Raw genomic sequence first — 23,056 nt, 5'->3', positions numbered from 1 at the left:
GATTCTCTCGAAATCCAATAGATAAGCATAGAGTGTGTATGAAGCATCGACGAGTGGTGAATGGAAAACATTTTGAAGTTCTCGATTGAATAAAAGAAACGCAACATATTTAAGTCCTAATGATGCTTTTCGTTCAACGCGAGTGTTGAAATATGATGCTACACAAATGATTCGAGGTAGGAGGAAAAGATGATCGTTGATAGAGAGGAAAATGTTCACAAAATCTCCTGTTTGTCCTGAGACAATAATACGATCGTATTGGCGTAAGATGTTGATGATGGTGACACGAGCTTTCTTGAAGCAGCGACCTTTAGCAGCGTCGGCGGGTTTAAGATGATGAAACTTTGTACCGAAATCGACCATTGCTGAAGATGGATGACGAATGATATCATGATAAGCTATTCGACCTGAAGCGTCTATGATTGATACCCAGAGAGGTGCTGAATATGCTTCTCCATTTTTCATCTTCAATTTGCAGTTTTCCAAGTCAATCGCACAAATTTTAAGTCCCATATTTTTGGCTTTTACTGCGTTTTCTGATATTTGCTTAGCATAAGCTTGAGGTGGAGCCATTGCTGAAGTCGATGACTTCACAATTTCGTTGAGTTTAGCGTTATGAAGCTTTGCCTTTCTGACTCTTTCTTTTTGATTCCATTTTCAGGATTGTTCTTTTTGTAATGAAATGATTGTTCAGCATTGAATGATTTGAAATCGGTTCTCATTTCTGTTACTTTAGGAGTTGGTCCTTTTGAATCAGGCACGTAAGCTATTGGTTCACTAAATTCATAACTTGAACTTGCGGTTGATGTTGAAGGTTTGAGTGAGTACAATGAAGTCTGTGACTTCAATTGTTCGTTAACTGGTTCTGGAGTTTCGTTGAACAATCTTGGTCGAATTCCTTGTTCTCTTTCCTTCTTTCTATGTCGAGCTTCTCTTCGTTTATCTGCTACAGTTCGATAACGATAATTTGTTTCCATAGATTTTTCAAGCTCTTTAGTTTTGGCACTTTGATACTCTTCGTTAATATTGTTCCATTCGTCTTCATCTTCACTATCACTGACCATTGGTTCTGGTTCGCTTGTTGACGCGATCGGGTTTGGTTCATAGTTGGAAGTTGAAGGTGTTGGTTGATCAATATCATCATTAGAAATTGTAATTTGAAGAGTTGATTCTGAATCCTGTTCAATAGGTTCAGGTTCTATTTCTTTTTCAACAAGAGATGATTGAGTTGACGTTGATGCAATCGGTGATTGCAGGTCATGGTTGCGGAAAAATTCATTCCATGATAAGATCAATTTCACTTTTCTCTTTTGATGAGGTTCTTCTGGGTGTTGATCGGCTTTTCGTTTTGTTGAAACATTTGGAACAGGTTCAACTTCGATTCTGGGTCTTTGTTCAAAGCTCTCTTTCCAGAATAAGCTTATTTGATCGCCAGTTATACCATCAGTTGATAGAGTTTTGGTGATTTGATTGATGTTATAATCGTGGTTAATAGGATCGATTGGGTTTGAATATTTCCCCAAGATATTCTGAGTCAAACTTGAAGTCAATTGACTTCATTTTGCAGAACTTGGCCGAATGTGATAAGGCGACTTCATATTTACCAGCAAATAAACAATTTGAATAAACACATCGAACGTCGTATTTGTTGAGATCTGTTTGTGGTAAATTGATGAGTAAATTGTTCAATGGACAGGATAGAGTTAAACATCGGAATAATTGTCCTTCTAAGTCCATTACTTTCACTTCCTTGGTTGATTTTCTGCGTTGTAGCTTGTAAATCACTACCATGAAATGAGCACATTTTATACAGTAACGTACTGTACATGTTGAACAAGCTAAAGGTTCTCGCACTAATTGAGAGCACAATCCACAGATATCAATTGGTCGAATCTCTGTTGGTGTTTGATGAAGAGTAAATCCTGGTTCTGGTTGAACAATATCGATTGCTGTTTTCAGAGTTTCTTCATCGTAGGTTGCCCTTGCAGTGACTTTTTCCTTTATGAATTCATTGAATTCAAATCTGCTAGAGATACTAACTGATCTTTTCTCCATGTTTTGTTGAGTTTGTGGTGTCAACAATTGTTCAAGTTGTTTCGATGGATATTGGTCACTCATGTTGAAGAGTAAATGTTGGTTGAAGTCAATGACTTCAATTGTTCTTGTTGTCACAGGAAATGTTGGAAACAAATTGAATAAAATATCAGAACTTGAATGAGTTTGTTGTTGGAGAACAATAAAAATAATTAAGAGCACAAATAAAATGTAATTAAACACAAATAAATTGAACTTGAATTGATGTGAAGGTGATCGGTGAACAAGATGTAACTGGTGATGTTCACTTTGGGTGATTGATTTAAATACTCTTTGACTGTTGAAGGTTAAACTGCTTTTAAAAGCGATGAGATTGATTTCAAAAGCTAATTGAAAATCAATTAAAGCGGAAATGATGACAGTTTTAGCTTGAAAAGGCTTAAACAAAGAAGATCTAGTTGCTTTTTGACTCATATGACCAATTAGGTTAATCATCGATTGTTGTCTTAAGGCGATTAATTGATAATTGAAGTTATTAACTTCATCTTTGTTTGACTTTGTTTTCTTTGTTTGATTGTCAATTGATATTTGATCTTTAGTTAATTGTTTTGCACTTTTCTGGTTAAAATTTCGTTTTAAAATTTTGATGAGATGATGATGTTTGGATGATTGTGTTAGTTGTCAACTTTCCTGGTGATCAGATTGATGTTCATTGAAGTTACTAACTTCATCTTGATCAATCTCTGAACTTTTTTCCATGAGTTTGATGTTCACGAAATTAGATTTTTCAGTTTTGTGATTTCTGAAATTCATCATTTTAACTGCGGAATCATATACTTCAAGTATAACGTATTTTCCTTCAAATTTTTCTGTTAGTTTTCCTTTAAATGGAAAATGGACTTTCTTTGTTACAATGTCACCAATTGAAAATGGAATTTTCTTAACTTGTTGTTCCGATAGTCGTTTTTCTTGGATTGTTGTTAGTCTTTCTCTTGTTAATTCACGAACCTTATCGATGTCATCGGTATCTTCATTCTCATGAATATTGAATTGATTTAGTAACGGGTTTTTTGGTTCGACGTTGAATAACATTTTGTGAGGAGAAAGTCCAAGACTTTCGGTTGGTGTTGAGTTGTAAGAGATGATGATTTCACGAATCTTTTCGTCCCAATCTAGTTTTCTTTCAGAATACATTTTTATTCGAGTACCAATAATACCATTAACACGTTCGACTAATCCTTGTGATTGAGGGCGATATGGTGATGACCTTTGGTGTTTTATACCGTTTTCTTTCATGAAGTCTGAGACTTCAAGTGAGATGAAAGCTGGTCCATTATCGGTTTGAATTACTGTGGGTATTCCGATGAATGTTGTTAGATTGTTAATGAAGTCAATGACTTCCTTGCTTCGTTGATTTGGATAAGCTTTGGCGTAAGCGAACTTGGTTAATACGTCAACAGAAACTATCAAATATTTGTTCCGTTTCTTTGATGAAGCATAAGGCCCTTGAATATCGATCTGAACTCTTTCAAAGGGTTTCGATGGAATCGGCATTGGTCTTCGTATTTCGTGATTGACCGTTTTAGGCTTATACTTGATGCACTTGATACACTTTGAAATCTTATTTCTAATGATTTCTTCCATGTTAGGGAACCAGAAGGTTGATTTGATTTTCTTTAGAGTTGGTTTTAGGCCATAATGTCCTCCAATAGCGTTGTCATGAAAACTTTGAAACACTTTGTTGATCATGTTGTGTGGTAAAACAATTGCGAGTTTACCGTTTTTACACTTTCTGTATAAAACCTCTTGTTTGATACAAAATTTTTGTTTCAATTCGCCATCATTGGTTTGCTTAATTAAGCGTTTAATTGCTGTATCTTTTGTTGTTCAATTTTGATTGAAGGTTCGTTGTCTCGTAAATTTGGATCAGTATCGATTTGAACTTGATAGATGAATTTGGTGATAGTGTGTTTATCGATGATATCTGGTTGTTCTAATTTGTTGTTGATTTCGTTTATCATTTGTCGAACATAAGCAATTTTCATCTTTCTATCACTTTTTCCTTGTTGTTCAGTTTCACTCAGATCTTCTTCTTCTGAATGATTTGTAGAAGTCGATGACTTCTCATTGTGTTCTGTTGAAGTCGAATTGACTTCAGAAACGTAGTTGAGATACTTGTAGAAATCTTCTTCTTGAAGTGTTCCAGCTTTTTTATTCTTCCATTCAGCTGAACGTGAGAAACAATCGGCGGGGTGAGTTTCTCCTCTGGCGTATTCAATTGTATAATGAAATTGAGCTAATAGGTTTGCCCAACGATGCAGTCGCGCACATTTAAACTCTGTTTTTCTGAGACTGCAAAGAGCATGATGATCACTGACGACAATGAACTTTTTTCCGATGAGATAATGAGTATATTTCTTTATACCGACAACGACGGCAAGGCATTCTTTTTCCGTTATTGTATACGAGAGCTGATGCTTCGCGAGTTTTGAACCGAAGTAACTAACTGGTCTCCATTCGTCGTTTTCGAGTTGAAGTAACATGCCACCAACGGCGATAGAACTGGCATCGACCATGAGTTTATGCTCTTTATCTGGATTGTATTGTGCTAATTCACAATTTTCGATTAATGAATCTTTGATTTTCTGCCAACAGGCTTGATGAATTTTGGTCCATCTCCAGTTATTCTTTTTAGCACATAATTCAAACAGTTCAGATGCTAATGTTGAATAGTTAGGAATGAATTTGGCCAAATAGTTGAACAATCCCAATTGTGATTGAAGTCCTTTGACTTCACGAGGGGGTTCAAATGCTTTAAGTCGAGCGACTTTTTCTGGATCGGGTTTTACTTTGGAACCACTTATAATGTGTCCTAAAAATTTTATTTCGTTGTAACCGAACTTACATTTGTCTGGTTGTACCTTTAGGCCATGTTGTTTGATACGATCGAAAACTTTTGTTGCATTTTCGAGTAAATTGTTGAAATCTCTTCCCAAGATTACCACATCGTCTATGTAGGCAAGGCAAGTGTGATAAAGTAAATCACCGAAGATGCGATTCACGAATTCTTGGAAGTAGGCTGGACTGTCGGCTAGTCCCATTGGTAATCTTTTATATTGATATTTACCACTTTCTGTCACGAATGCTACTTTTTCACGTTCTGAAGGGGCGAGTTCAATTTGATGAAATCCTTGAGAAATCGATTGATATGAAGAAATTGTAACCTGCTAACGCTTGAATGTGGTCATCAACATTAGGCATTGGAAACTTTCGAGTTCTACATATTGCATTTAGCTCCACAAAACTTGTGACCAGTCGATGACTGCCATTCGGTTTTGGAACGAGAAAAGCGGGTGAACATCCACGAGATTTTGATCTTTCGATAATATCGTATTTCATTAGTTCTTTGATCTTTTCGTCCATAACTTCACGCATTTTAGGTCCAAGACGATAAGGGTTGCACTGTGGAATAGGGTTGAGTCCAATGTCGATTTTGATTGGCACTACATCACTTGTGATCTTTCCGAGATCGTATTTATGAGTTGAGAACACTTCTAAATATTTGTTGATGAAATTTAACATCATTGATTTTTCTTGTTCGTTGAGGGTGGGTGAGATTGTTTTCATTAACACTGAGATCACTTCTTTATTTGATTCTGGAAATTCATCTCTCCGTTGATTTAATTTTCTCTGTTGAACTGCGACTCGATAATCTTGTTGAACATAGTTGATTGTTGTGTTGAGTCGTTTAATCTCGTTTACGAAACTTTGGATTCGATTTCTACGATTAGCTTTCTTAATCTTTCTTTTTGATATCTCTTTTGTTGAGTTTTGATCGAGCGATTGCTGGATATTCGATGATTGATCTGAAGTTGGTAACTTCAATTGATCGAGATTTAGTTGTATTGGTGGTTCAGGCTCGTTGATTTGAGGTCCGTAAACACTAGGAAAATAGTTGTTGAATAGGTATGCCCAGCATCTGATGTCGGGGCTTCGAATTTTTGTTTGTAATGGTTGACCATGTCGTGTGATCGTGAATTTTCTGGTTTCTTCGTTGCCAATGATTGAGGCTGAAGCACTATGGATGAAGTTCTGGCCTAGGAGAAGGTCGTAACTCAGGTCGTTGAATATGAAAATTCGTAATCCCGTTTCTCTATAACGAGGATAAACCTTGATGAAAATTTGAGAAATACCGATTGACACTTCTGGCTTTTCACTGAATCCTCGGAACTTTAAATGAGACGTACGGTAGATCCACAACTTTAGTTTCTTTGCCATTGATAGTGACATTAGTGAAGTACCAGCACCAGAATCGACTAATGCTGTAATTGCTTTCACTTCTTCACTGTCGGTTGGATACACTACTATAGTTGGATCTGTATTATTTTCACTATTAACTGAGCGAACTTTAATGCAATCACTGATTGCAGCTACTTGAGTTTTAGTAGATGTTTGTGGCGATAAGTTTATCGGTGATACTGTATTTTCAGTATTTGATGTTTGTTGTGTTGATAAAAGAGTACTCGATTGATAGACTTGTTCACGTGCTTGGTCATTGGTTGAGCGTTGTGATGGGATTGTGAAAGCTTTGATCGTTATCTCTTCTTTCTTGGGGTCTTGAGTATCTTCATCTCTTTTTCGTGTTCTACAGTCTTCGACTGTATGTCCAACTCTGTTACAATATGTGCAGCTTACTGAAGCGTCATAAGGCTTTCGATCTTTAGGGTTTGATCTCTTTTGGCTGTTTTTATCGTTTCTTGGTTTAGAGTTGGTTGCTTGAGGAGCAGTTGATTGACTGCTTAGCTTTCTGCTGTTGTAATTACCCATTGCGGTTTTAAGGTTGTCCAATGTCATATACTCCATGTTGCGCGAAACAGAGATTTTGAGATTATCTGGGAGCGTATGCATTACCATGATGACGATACCTTTTTCTTGAATACCTGGGATATCAAGTTCAGCGGCAGCTTTGATTTTCTCGACATGAGATGAGACATTATCGCCTTGTTTGAATTTACAAAGGAGTAAAGTCTGAAGAGCTATTACCTGTTCGTGTCTGCCAATGTGTTTCTGCCTTAGTTTATTACAAATTTCTTTGAAGGTGATGTTTGGTTGTTCCATGTGAAGTCGTTTGACTTCATCGTACATGAAGATTGGTAGCGAAAGGGCCAATAGTTTGAATGCGTTGAGATCATTGTATTCGTAAACCTCGATTTTTGATTCAAATGATTGTAACCATAGGTGCAGGTTATCTCCTTCTTTGTAAGGGCGTAGAAATTTTGTCGGATCGGCTGGTAGGTAAAGCTGTTGAATTGTGTTGATCGGGAAGATCTGAGGTTGAGCGTTGGTGCTTTGTGCCATTTTGTTTGACACGTTTGAGTGTTGATACTCTGTTGGTCGTTCCATTTTGGTTGGAGTACGTTGATGATGGGCGAAGATACGTGGTGTGTGATATGTTTTTGTATCTATCGGAGTTGGTGAGATGATGGGTGATGAATTAGTTCTTCCCGTTGATTCACCAGTGGCTTTGTTGTTTTCTATGTTGAAATTGTGGAATAGTTTTATCTGTCCGTCCTTGAGGTGACCTCTTAAATCTTCTGAAGTCAAAGACTTCATGGTAATATCATCGTCGAAGTAGTTGAGACGGATAAGCTCTTGTAAACTAGCTTCGGTCATTCCAATTCCTCGTAGTTTTTTCATCTGTTCTGGACAATCGTACCATTTGTGGTTGAATGTTAGCTTACGATCTAGTGGAAGGCTGAGCGGTTCATCGTATAGAGTTTTCATTGTGATGATCACTTCGTGATATCTCCTGGTGAGAACGTGTCCTTGAAGATCTTTGGGTATGCCAACAGCGGAAAGAAAATGTTGTTTGTTTTCATCGTCTTTACCAAATTGTTCAATGGTTACTTCTGGTTTATCGGCCATCATGATGTCAGATGAAAATGAGTAGAATGATGATGATTCGGAGGTTGTTGTTGAGTTGAAATCGGCGATTTCAGATGAAGAATATGTGTTTTTCACTTTAGCTTTTTATTTGTTGTAAGCTCTTAACACTATTATTCACTTAGAGACACAGAGACTCGAGCATCTCCACCATTTGTTAGGTTATATGGTAACAAAAACCAAGATCAATAAGAAAATAAGAAAAGTAATAATAAGGGTAAAATCTCAGGCCTATCACTATGCAGTTACTGACTGCAGAAACCGGCGAACTGTCTCATTAATTGAACACTGGAAACTTCAATATAAATGAACTCTTAATGAAACTCACAATGAACTTTAAATTGGGAAAGAATAAAGGTAAAAACAATAAACGGGAAACTTAATGAAAAGGTTGATAGAAAACAATAGAAAATGTGATTGAGGTTTTAGGAGAGTTTGAGGTACACACAATGTATAGAAAAACAAGCCACGAGTCTTATGGTAACTTAAGAGCTAAGAAAAATAAGAACTGACTAATCTTTACACTCATTAGCTTTTATACTTCATTGTATGTCCTTCAAATCTCTACAAGGTTACACTCTTGACCAATGGGTTTAATTGTGATTGATTGAGGGCAATAGAGATAGTCAATGATGATGTTCTCATCTGATTTGATGAATAAAGAGGGGAAAGTAGACAGTCGATGACTGTAATCCCTTATTAATTTTATTATTAAGAAAGTTTCACTAAAAGAAATTCCTAGCATGCAATTATCATAGATTAAATGTCATTATGCTCTCGGAACGTCAGACGATAATAGAAACGATCGATACTATCAAGTTTTCACTTCTAATCAAATCAATTTGATCAAAAACTGTCACATTGACAATGTTTTCCGGTTTATTCAACTGAAATATTCATCAATATCCATCGTCATCAACATAATGATAACATTGTTGATCATAATTTCATGTTATCTCTTTCAAATTATTTCAACCATTGAAAAGCTGATTAACCTGATGAATTAATACCTGACTTATTGTTTACTTTGTATCAACAGAATTATGAATACGATTATCATAATTGAGGAAATACTTATAATCCAATCAAATGTATAATCTTTAGACTTTATCGTATCTCAATCTGATTTCATTTGTTCATTTACATCATATTCAATTATCTAGATGATACAACAACTTTGAGCTTCATGGTTATGAATTTTATGAAGATAATAAAAGACAATAAGAGGAAAATTTCATGTTATTAAACATTAAACATGTAATAAAATCTAATTCTAATTATATAATTACCAATAACTATTAATAGAATTGCATCTCAATTGAACTTTTCACTATTCTAAACAGCAATTGTAACTTTTGTTATCAATCAACTGAATAATTGAATGATAAATTTATGAATAAATGTCCATCAGAACTTTTCGATAAACTAATCATATTCATCTAAATTTGTGTAATACTAATGAATCGTCTTGAGTAAATACGAAACCTATTGCTGAATTGACTACTTTACCTCAACTCGAATATAAAATTGATTGGACACTGGTCAGTTTAAGTAAATAAGATCGGAAAAAATAAAGATTTCCACAGGGAATGATAAATTTTATTAGATAATATAAAGTCTAGATTGTTACTATGAATATTTACCCACAGAACTAAGATGTTAAACTATTAAGAAATGATAATAAGATGAGGTTACACTAGAATGAACTTAAACTGTTGCCAAATTTGCGCCAGAATTTTTCATCATTAAAGTTTGTACACTTGAAGAGGTTCGAATCCGTTTTTCGATCCAATTTTTGGATGATTAAGTTTTCGCATTAATTAAGTTTAATGCAATGACCGAAAAAAAAATTGCTTCGATTATTAGTTACTCTTTATCATTAACAAGACTACTGACCATGAAAAGAGAACGAGAGTTGAATTCTAACAAATAAACGACTTAGAATTTAGATTCATGATGAAATTCAGTTTCTATTCTTGAACAATAATATGAACTACTAATAGTTTGTTGTTATCTAAACACTTCAGATGATATAAACTTTAAGCTCAGGTTGGAAATTAATTATCGAGTAAATTCACAATTAAATATATTGAACCTTGAAATTCATTGAATTTTAGGTTCATTCATAAATCAACCAGTTATTAAACTAATCATTGGTTTATTCAGTCACCCTGAAGATTGGCTTGGATGGAATTTCATCTAATAAAATGTCAAATGAACTTTCAGAAGGAAGATGAAAGTAAATATTAGATTGAATGAACTTTAATTAAAATCGTTAAATTGTAATAATATAAACTCGTTATATGATAAGAAAGTTGTCATTCAGTAAAACTGATCGTTAAGTGATATGGAAACTTAATGAATAATTTAAAAGGTAAACTTTCATGTTACCCTGAGGGCAAAGTTTTTCATGACAATGCTAAGTGTTTGTTACTAATAAATAGAAGTGAAAATATCACACTTGAATAACACTCATAATAATAATAAGAATAATATTAATACGATTGTGCTCACAATTGAACAATGTCCAAAATCCCTTAAGAAAGTTCATCAGGTTCATATAAATGATTCATTGAAACTGTGAACAAATAAAAAAAAACCTCCAGGGTAAGAATATGATATTTATTTGGTTAACCTTTTGTCTTACCTTTGTAGTTTTTCCTGATTTGTTATGATTAAAACATGACCATTTAATCAGAAAACTCAGAGAAGATGAATACAAACTAATATCGTTGATACTATTGTATCAATTTCTATTATTATTGGAACATTAATTCAGTTTGACTTATGTATTTATGCTCTTGGTTTTAATTAATCTTCTCATTTTAACCATACAGGGTCTTCATGTAATTCTATATCTATTAATAATAATGATTCTGCTATAAGGTAAGAGTTAATCATGAACCATTCTTATCAAGATTTTCTCAGTGATTCCAATAAACTTTCATATTAATAGATTCTTGATTCTTGAAGGTCAACAAAAGTTATGACAAACAAATATTATCAAAACTATTTACCAAATGATGAAATTCAGTAAACTCAATGGATGAGTATCGAGTGTAAATATTAGTATCAAGTTACCAGAGTTTTGTTTAGAAGGCAAAATGCTGCAGTTTATTTCATATTTTTTAATCTAATACATGTACTTTCTTATTGAGAATCCAAATATTGATAACAATAATTCATCGATTGGTTCGAAAATTTCGTAAGATTTCAGTTCTTTTTTTTGAGAATTTCTTTTTCCACAGTCTGACTCATGATTGTCTCGAAATTCTACAGAAAAAAAAGAAACAAACATTAGAATTGATGGAGATAATCCTGGGGTAAAGTTCTTATTAATATGAATTTGATCACAAATATAATACTGATTAGGTGATAATTCACCAATCAAACTCTTGGATTTTCACTGTCAAACCTGAACTTTCATGCTTTTCACTTTCGAGTTATAACCCTGAATATGAAGTCACGTGACTCCATTTAACCTTCTTTCTCTCTCGATATTTTTCTTCATTGATCCTGATTGAAATTGACATTGAACATGAGATTCATTGGCACTTTCTCTATTATAAGTTCTTTACATTGTTCACAGAATTTAGTTGAAAGTTCATCATAATTCCCATTTGAGGTTTTCAATTCTTACGTGTAGCTCATCATTTGTCTTTCCATTTCGTGAACTCGTGAAAAGGGTCAATTATTGAGAAATGAAATGTTACATGATAATTGAAAACTTGCGATATTCTTAGTTTGAATTCTATATAATATAAACTTTTCGCTTTCGATTTGATTAATGACATCATTGTTCAAGGAAAATGAGATAAACTTTCACGTTAATTCATTTGAGATTATCGTCGAATCCTAAAGAGATAGAAAAAAAGATGATTCTCTGTGACACTTATTCAGAAATCTCGATCTACGTCAATACTATCCTTTATCATGAGAACAACAAGACACCAGAGTAATCCTTTTTCCAGGATATTCCATCGGGATAAAATGGAAAATTCTGTGAGTCCTTACGTTGAAATAATTTGTCATTTTGGTCGATTTGGTTTTTTTTCATGATAAAATTTAGATGATTTCACATTAATGTGTGAACTATTAGTTAATATCAAAAATTTCATCTGAAGTTCATGATATTGTTTACCAGGATAAACAATTCTCATGATAAACTTGACAAAACAATGAAGACAAAATATCACAATCAAAAGTAACTTTGAATCACGAATATCACCTCAATTAGTGTCAATTAATTACAATGATTCTCATCAAGGATTTTCGTTGAAGATGAAAAGTTAATTAAAAACTGGGAACTTTAATTTTTAAGTTCTGTCCATTTTTCTGACAGGATAATTAATCTTTCTCATGTAAGATTTTTAATATTTTGCAATTGAACTTTTTTTTCTGGTCAATGAATGAAACTTTTTGAAACTTGTGGTCATTTTTTTTCCAGAAAATTTCAATAATCTATAAAAATGATTATCTTTATCATGATTTATTCCTGTAATCAAACTCAGTGATGGCGAAATAATCAATTGGGTTATTAAAGCCAATTAAAGGCTTAGATGAGGTTAATCTCAAAGGATAACAAATATAATAAGTAGGATGAAGCCAAGGAAACATGGATGAGAACATGATAAATAATAGTTTCTGTTATTGACAGAATCCCGAATATTAAAAACTCTTTTTTCATTATAATCCCATTTTTGTTGACCAATTTTCTCAAATGTAATTAATATAAACTACACAGACTAATGTTATCTAATTTATCATGAATTTAATATTACATAACAGCAAAAAGAAAATCAATATTTTCTTTTCTTCATCATCTCCTATCTGATGATAACCATGATTATCAATTTCTTTACGTTATAAAAAATGACGATAATGAAAATGAATAAGAAAACAGAAATTCTTGTCTCCTTTATCAAACATTATGAATGGATAACCAGAACAATCAGTTTAATGATTACGATTAAGTAGCAAAATGACAGAGTCAGATTTTCGTGTCATGATTAAAAATGAACAATTCATTGATAATGATCAATGATAAAGCTAAACAGTTAATGCTATTTCTATATAATTTGAAATAAAGTTTGAAATGAAAAGGTGGTTATTAGTTAATTAATATGATAATCATGATGAATTACATGTTCCCTCTTGAACTGTCAATCAAACATTTAATGGTAATTACATTGTTCTAGTTTATTACTCATTGAAATGATTAATTTGAGCAATAAAATGGCCTCTACATGGTGGTGATAATGGTGTTCATGTTGAGCGATTAATAATAAAATTAGTTCATTTGAGGTTATGTTTTGAATTGTTGATTGATTACTTTTAACTCTTGAATATACCAAACAGGTAAAGATAAAACAATTACCTGATTATTTCTCATGATCTTCACTAATTATGATAATGATAAATAAAATTCTGACAAAAACAGGGAAACGAAACATGAATAGTTGAGAACGAATTTGACTCGAAGAGAAGATTAATTCAATTAGATTTTTCTTTTCGAGAGAATAAAAAAATTCTTTCATTCCTTTTGAATATCAACGATAAATCAATCATCAGATTTCATGGAAATTTACATGAAACGTTTGTGTTCCAGTTCATTCAATTGTCAAAATTTTCTCTTGTTTATTTTTAATTCCCAAAATTCTTGAAATGATTTACTATTCATTGAACAGTTCGGTACATGTACTTGATTAGTTTCTTAGGTTTTGGATCATCGAATTGGTTAGAACAATTTTTTTCTCATCAATAAACAATTAAATTAAATAGTTTCCAATATCCGCTATATTGATAGTACTTACAATTGAATTGTTTGTTTGTTAATTGTGATTACAAATTAGCACATAAATTGAATAAGATTTAATTGTTGTGATAGTAGGTGAGTTGATAAACTTTTAGATTCTTATCCATAATCTTATCGTTAAATCATACAAAAGCTAAATTGTTATCAAACTATTACTAGAATCAGGTTGTAAATTGTTTTCTAATTTTATAACTGTTAATTGAAACAATTTACACATAGTTTTAATCATCACAATTTGCCGGAAACAATTTCGTCAGAAAAAAAAGTAACAATGAAAATTTGATTGTTATTGAAACAAATAATTGACAGTAAAACAATTTAAAAACCCACCACAATCAAATTGCTTCTTAATTGCTCAAACTCGTAGATTTTTGCTGAATTATATTTCCACTTTTTCAGTTGTAGGTGAATCAAATTAACCTCTCTCATGAATTTTGTATGTTACTCTCTAATCAGTGTTGACAATGAGAAAAGTTCATGAATGAGGTAAGCAAAAAATTGTCATTCTAAAGACATCGAACTTTTTTCTGTCAGAACTTTTTTCTCAGCTAATAACTCTCTCTCTCTCTCTCTCTCTCTCTCTCTCTCTCCTAAATATTCACTTTCGAGCTTTCCTTTTATCTTTTTGCTTCGAAAATAAAATTCTAAAACTTTAATGATAGAAAAGTAAAGTTCTAACTACAAAGAAAGTGAATATTAATAATATCAGAGTTAATTCTTAACGATAAGCCTCATGAACTCATGAAAGAAATTCATACATGTAAATCAAGAAGAGTTGAAACTGAACCATAAAAATAATCTAGAATCGTATCAATAAATTTCATTCAAGTTCATTTATATTAATTGATGAAATTTGATAATCTCGATCAACTTTCAGTTATGTCTCATTGAATTATCATGAAAAAAAAACGATGAATTGTTTCATTTTAAATTTTGCTCATGATTTTCATTATTCATAAACTTTTATTATATTAACATAATTGTTGAAATTAACGTTCAACTAATAGTATTACAATTAACTACGTCATCTATTAATTCAACAATTGGACATGTTTATTTTCATCATGTTAATCAAATTATCATCTTATTTTAATGTATTTATCATGCTCATCATTTTCAAGACAATTATGTTGATTATCATGAAGTCTCATCAGTTGGAAATTATTTTATCAATTTTGAATTGTCTCCATTATTTAAGGCATATTATCAAGCATTCATATTAATCATGTTACTTTGTATACGAAATGTTTATTTTAGCTTCAATTTTATTATGATAACAGAAAAAAAACTATTAATTCAATTATCGTGAATAAAAAAGTTCCGTTATTTTCACAATCATCACTTGAAGATAATCAATTAAATTACTCATTTATCTGATATTATCTGACAAATGATTACTACTTCTAGAATTGGTGAAACATATCAAGTCCACCTAATATACTGAATTGTTCAAGATTCATAGATATCTCATTTCTTTGTCAGAACTTTATTTCCATTCTGATAATATCTTTGTTCAGTCAATTATCAGCAATGTCTTGATAAGTATTTCATTAGATTTTCTCATTTAGAATTGATCATATTTCATGTGAAAAAAAATGTTATCTTTTTTTCAATCATGTTTCTCATGTGAAGGTGTGTCTCCTGTCAATTCACCTTTAACAATGAAAACCTTGATTTCTAATATTATTCTGGTTTCTCTTGGTTAGATAATAAATGTAGGTTTTCAGGGTAAGTTCGTCTTCTAGTGTTTATACTTGAAGTTTTTTCTCTCTCTTTCTCTACTTTTTATTATCATTCCCATGATAGAACATCTTAGAATAATTGTACAAAGACCGAGAATAACAATAATATGAGAAGAGAGAGAGATGAAAAGATCATGAGGAAGTTTCTGTTTCACTGTCAATTCAGATCTTTAGGTTGATCTGATGAAGATGCTGAGGTTGATGGGATGAAAAATGAAGGATCAAAGACTAAAGTTCATCTAGAATCGTTGTTTTTATCAGAATTTCTCATTCTTTTCGAGTCTTTTATTTTACAATTTCTTTTCCGGTGTCAATTCAATAACAATAAATAAAGTTCTGAAGAAAATTATTCGATATCATGTAAATAATAATGATGATGAAATTCAGTTTGATAGAAGTGAAGAGAGAGGAAAAACTTTACATTTTTGTCTCTTAAGGGGAAAAAAGAGAAAGATAAATTTGCATAATTCTATTGAATGAATGCTGGTGTAAGAGAAAATTTAACCATGATGATAATGATTCCAATTCTATGTCAACCAGAATTATCTCCATTCGATCTGAAAGGAAACATGTTCCTATCCATTGAACAACTGAAAATAAAACAAGAATTTTGAACTTTAACCTGAAAATCAGCTAATCTCATGGTTCACAATTCATATATAAATGTGTACATAATATTATGAATAACATTTGTTTTCAATTTACTCAGAAAAATATTATCTTCAAATAAAGTTTATCCCTGAGATCTAATTTGGTTATATTAATAATTGATTAGGTGATATTATGATATTGTCGATATTTAATAATATGACAGGTAAATTTGATATTAACCAGAATATAATATATAAAAATAGTTCATTTTCTGATAAAAATGACTACGGAAATGATGATAACGATGAAAGATTATCTTGATATAAAGACACTCGAAAAAGTTTCAAGTTGACTCATGATATTAGTTAGAATAATATTGATTAATATCATAGAAAGTTAATAAAAATCAGTATCATTCTCTATCAATGGTAAATATAAATTTAATCAATTTAGATTAAGAAATTGCATTACGATTTAATTTGATTCAGTTGAGAGATAACGATCATTTTCTTAATCAGTTAATCGTTAGAACGAGCAAGGAAAAAATTAATCTCAGTTTCCTAAATCTCTACACCTTAGATTTCCTATCATGTAAATTGATTTTGTGAAAATCAGGAAAAAGTAAAGAGCAAAAAAAAAGTAACTTGGATTGAGGAATTGGTTTGAAATCGTAATCCGATTAATAGCTAATTTATTAATCACATTTGATTGTTGCTAAATTGATTATGATTTGAAGAATCACGTTCAATAAATTTACATGAAATCAGTGAGGCTCAATGTTAACAGCAATAGACAATGTTGTTAACTGTATTTGTCCAGAGTGATTATTATCATTTACGATAATTTTATCTGATAATTATTATTAAATTATCTGCATTTGTTGATTGTTACATTTGGTGAAAATGATTAAATTTATTATCATTATTACGATGGGAATTGAATTGTTATTCAGATGAAAATGATCACAGATTTCAAGATATTTGAATAATACATGACGGAACTTTAAATCTTGATCATCTTGAATCTGTCATCGTTTGAATCATTCAGAATAATAATATCGCTTATAATTCAGATGATATCAATTCAATAACAATAAATTTCCACCATTTATATTCATTATTTTGTATTTCCATGAAAAAAATATTATCTCGCCTCAGTTTTGATTTGTATTCAACTTAATAATCAGTTTCCAATCTCCATTGTAATCTGAACTTAACCATGTTTATATTATATACTAATCATGATTATCTCCATAGTCTCATGGCTGAATTCAAAGAATTATGAAAATTTTCATTCTTATGAATTATGTCCCGAAAACCAAACATAATTTCAATTCATTTCTCCAAACTCATATTATTATCATGATCGATTTATTTATATATATTTATATTTTTCTCGTTGTCTTTGAATCAACTTTGATTTGTTTAACAATCAAGAGTTTAGATTGATTAGTTTATATATGAGTTTAATTGAACAATCATCTAGTGACATGGTTAATGGAAATAGTTTCACCGAACAATATTTTCTCCCCTGTTCTTTTGTCAACTGAATCATGAAAAAAAAAGGAAAACAACATGAATGATATTATCTGGATTATGAACAATTAGAGATCAGGATTAACTTATAATCAGTATAACAGAAAAGTTATCAACATTTTAATTAAGTTTATCATTCCCATTTCTCCCCCTGTTATTCATGAATCATTGAGATAGAAAATTGTTCAATATTATCAGAAAATTTTTTCCATTCTCATGAAAATTATGCAAGGCAACTTTTTCCCTAATAATTTATTCAGATTTTTTTTTATATTCACCATGAGAAAATCATGATATTTTCTTTGAATTGTTATTCTAAATGAATAGTTTAAGTGACATTTTCCAAAGTAGATTGTCTTATATTCATGTGTATGTGATGGATTTGTGAGTATTTTGTTCAGAGAGTGTAAACAAAATAAATGAATGAAATAGTTTATATATAATATTGAAATACAATCAATTTCAATCAAATTAAAATTATGGAAATCAATTCAACTGAATAGCAAAAAATTAACATTAATAATTGATAAAATGGTTAACATTTTAATATCCCATTAAAAGTAATCAACAAGAGGGCGAGACACAAACATTACCTTCATTATAATTTACTCATTTATACCAAAGTAAACAATTAACTAATTGAACAAGAGAATTAAATATTTTCCCCTTCATTAATACCTTGGAATCAGAATCATTTATCTTACTCCATTTATCTCATTCATCTTCGTGACTTATTACATTTACAGTTATAACCACTTAGCTTTTACCATGATAATCAATATGAATTATCACCTGAGAAAAAAATATCTCATGCAATTTGAAAATATCTGATTGTTAGTTGATGGAATTGATAAAACTTTGATATTTTCTCTTTATTATTGATTGAATAGGAAAATAATATCAACAATGAAGAAAGAAAAAGTTTCTAGATTGATGGATAAAGATAAAGGGATAATATGAATCATGTTAATTAACTGATGGTTGAAAATCATCGGGAGCAAATGAATCAATTGAATTGATGAGATTCCTGATGAGAGTTCATTAATTTGATTCTTTGATCATGAATGAAAAGTCAATGACAAACATTTTCTCCTATCAGCTTATTAATGTGCTAATAAACTGGTAAAAACTTGTCATCATCATGTTACATTATTTGACGAATTGACAAGTTTATCATTAATCTAATGGCTTCTCAATTAACTTGATATTCAAATCGATAGATTTTTTTTTCCATCTCCCAACAATTCATATTTCTCAATTTATCAATTACATTCTAAATCCCAGTCTTGTAATAGTTGCCGCAGGGTAAATATCAAGGTTTTCATTATATTCCAATTTCAATGAAATCAGAGGAAAAATATTCAAGTTTCAATGAGATGAAAAAAAAAATCATCAAATTAACTGAAATTAAAGTGATCATTTACATGATAGAGTAATTGTTTAATAGTAATTCATTTAATAGTTGAATTTGAATCGATCAACAATAATGAATTGTCATTGAATCTGTTGATTTTAACAACAATTGAATTGGAATACAATTACTACCAAATAACTAACAAAGTATCAATTGAAGGGTCAAATATCATTAAAGGTTATTGGGTTGAAAAGTTTTCGGAAACAAGGAAAGTTTGGACAATCAACTTTCTACTTTAACAAATTGATTCAAAGAATTATTCTATTATTATTATGTTCGATTCTGGGAATCATGATAATGATAATAAAGAAAAGAAGAAGATGGAGAAAAAGAGAATAACGAAAACATGATTGCTCTCAGAGTGGAAAAACTTAAATTCATTGTTTCTTTCGAGCTGAATGATCATCTTCATCTCTACCATCGTCGTCTTTTAACTTCGTAACCATCACTATTAAGATTATCATGATTCTCTATATCATTTTTATTTTCTATTTCGATTCAGATTCCATACAACAGATTGATCCTTGCGAAGAAGTAACAAAAAAGTATATACATAAAACAAGCAACTATTCATTTTTGAATATCTCTTTTCTTGCTTTAGTTTTCTCATCCCTACCTCGTGGGTTGGTATTTCTTTTTTTTTCCTTCTTCTATTTCTTTTTCAAATTCTGTTCTTTTTCCCAGAATCTTCGGTCTATCTCTCAATTCTCTATATATGCTGAATAATCCTGAATGTCTTCCTTGGTGATGCAGGGAAAATCTTTTCTTCACCATTCTTTCATTCGTTATATCAGTTAAATCAGTTTCAAATTGGTTTTGAATGCTTATTATTATAATAATAAGTTTTTTTTTCTTCGAAATTTTTACCGTTTCAAATCGTTTTTATTTCTCTCTTTCTTTCTCTTTCTCTTTCTCTCTCCCTGTCTCTTTGTCCATGAACAATGCGATACCTTTCATACTTTCATCTTATATGATCACATTGTTGTTATCTAGAACTGTTCATATCGAATGTAACTGAAACTGTCTGATAAATAGAGAGAGAGAGAGAGAGAGAGAGAGAGAGAGAGAGAGAGAGAGAGAGAGAGAAACATCAGAATTACATTTGGAATTTTGATTAATCTATGATATATACAAATTAAGTTCTCTGTCATTTCCTTTTTCAAGGTTATATGACATGTTAATCAAAAGATATTAATTTGAATCGAATCTTGAATAATCGATAATTTCTATAAAATGTAAAAGTAAAAAGTTTTCAACTTGGGAAAAATGAATATGAACTTATGATATCCCAGTAGAAAACGATAAACAATTGAGCTAATTTGATATTCTTATGATTATCGTTAACTTTATATTGTAAATTGAAGTTTCATTGAGCACGAAAAGAAAGGTTATTGATACTTAGTAAGTACGAATATTATTATTCATGGTAAATCTTGAATAGTTCAATTCGATCCATGAAATCCATCGGCTAATTCTGTGGGTGTATGTAAATGGCCCTTCTTTGTAATATCATGATAAATATTTACAAATCACCGAATCGATTTTTTTTTTATTCAGAATAGAACTTTTTTTTCTTTATTACTTTTTCGAGTTCTCGAAACTTTCTAATGAACTTTAAACATAATCATTATCCCTTGGATAAGTTGGAGATTTAATTTAAATTTGATTAACTTTCTACTTTTAAAGTTAATCAATTTCTCCCTTGTCAAAAAAAGCTCCAGGTATTATTATCTTATTATTATTGTCTACTGTTGGATGTTAAATGAGCAATTAGTTTTAATTGTTAGTTGTTTGTTTCATCAAATACAGTTGAATTGATGATTAAATAGCACTTTTAACAAGCTATTTAATTTTACAATTAATCAACAACAAAAAAAGCTTCATTCATTTGATAAGATGAAAGTTAATATCTTGTGAATAACATTCAGCTATTTCTTTCATGGCATTTTCATGGTAACTATAAGTCCTATGAATTCAAGACTTGAAAGATATGAAAGATATGAGGTTGAACGATGGGAAAATATGTAAAGTAATATAATGACCTTGAAATGCGTTCTTTGTCCTTTCGACGACCTAAGTGACCTTGATCTTTCAATACGACGATCGAGTATTGTTCAAACTCGTACTATTAATGTTGAGAAAATCACGAAAAAATAATTGCTGAGTTGTGTAGTTTTTCAATTGATTCAGTTAACTCATTGATTGTTATTATAATTAAGTATTAGTTTGACAATCAATCTGAGATTAGTTTATTAGGTCAACTTGTATTTGTATGCATGGAATAAATCAAATGATAATAATTGTTATACTGATGATGATAATGGTTAATCAAATTGTGAATTAACTGGTTACACTTGATTGTCTAGATGAGATAATCTAGTTTTATTAATGGGCACAATTGTTATTATTGATTTCAACTTAATCATGATAGACACTAGTTAATTTAATGTCATCAAGTGATCAACTCTTACGACTCATTTAACTTAGCAACACAATTAATAACTAGATAATGTTTATATCATGACAATTAAGAGGAAAACATTGTTATAACAATTAGATGGATGTATGAAATTCAATTTAATTGTTACTGATGGTGATAAACATGTGAAGCAATTAATATATATACATAATAATCTGTTCTAATGATGTGATTTCAAATTGTGATTTGTAGCTTATTATTGTTACTGAATTTAATCATTTCGCAATTTAAAATTAATTTGATTCTGTATACATATTAATCAGGATAACGATTTGTTAGTATCAGTGATTCATTCACAGCAATTTAATGGTTTTCTTTGCAATTATAATGATGGAAAGTTTTGTTTTCTGTTGATTGATTGTTAAAATTTTTCAACAATTTAGTTACATGATTTTAATCCTGGTCAAATAAAATGATTGTTGAACTTAATTCTGGGTGTATTCAGAGGGTATTCCGATAAATTTTCAAGCTTCTTATGTTCAGTTTAGTTGAAAAATCTTAACAATCAACTTATCATTGTTTTGATTTTATTGTTAACTTGACTATTTATTTTTATTTCATTTCTTAACAATCAACTGATTGTTGTTGTTTTCTTGTACTTATTATTTTTCTTATTTCTCAATTGATTTACTGTATATTAGTGGAGCTAAATTGTAAACAATTTAAGAGTAACAAACGCATGTCTAATGATGAATTTCAAGTGATTCCATTAACGATACACAACAACAATTAACTAACTGTGAATAATTAATGATCTCATTAACATAGATTTTCATATTATTAGAAGGTGAAATTGGACGATTCTTTAATTGTATTCGATTAACTGTTGAATTTGTAACAATTGTTTTGATATATTGAACTAATTTTTTGTTTTTCTTTTCAGGTCCATTAATTACAATTGCGATGCTACTTCCGAACCTTAATAGTTGCGTTAATCCTTGGATTTACCTGTTCTTTAATCGTAATTTATTAACTACTCTAGAAAAATTATGCTGCTCATGTTCAACTAATCAGAATAATAGTAATCAAAATAATAATCGTAAGCATCTTGAAGATTCATCGATTAACGCCGAAGCTCATAGTTCATCAATCAATAGACATGGATCAAGAGCGATTTTCGCTAATCAAAAGATGACAAAATATTCTGATGATAGAACGAGTGTTGATCACTAAATTAGAATTAGTAATTTATTCTGAAAAATATTTCAATCCATTAATTGTATTATAAGTTACCCAATGATAAAGTAATTGTAATTATCTTTCCAATTTGATTAAAATTAAAATGATTGAAACTTTTTTGAACAACTGATGATTCGTCAAGTTTGGGGACATTTATTTTCAAGTATTCGATATACTTTTCGAAAACTTTTTGGTCAAAAAAAGAATAAAAATAAGTTAGAGAACTCATTTAATAAGAGAAGAGTAATGATTAGAATATTTCTGACAAAGGACAATTTGCAAACAATTAGTGTTTTTAGTTGAGAGTTGAGACTTTGAGTATTT

Source organism: Panonychus citri, unplaced genomic scaffold (genome assembly GCF_014898815.1).
Source record: "Panonychus citri isolate SS breed McGregor unplaced genomic scaffold, ASM1489881v1 Contig00017, whole genome shotgun sequence".
Classification (NCBI taxonomy): Eukaryota; Metazoa; Arthropoda; class Arachnida; order Trombidiformes; family Tetranychidae; genus Panonychus; species Panonychus citri.
Note: the sequence above shows the minus strand (reverse complement) of the source record.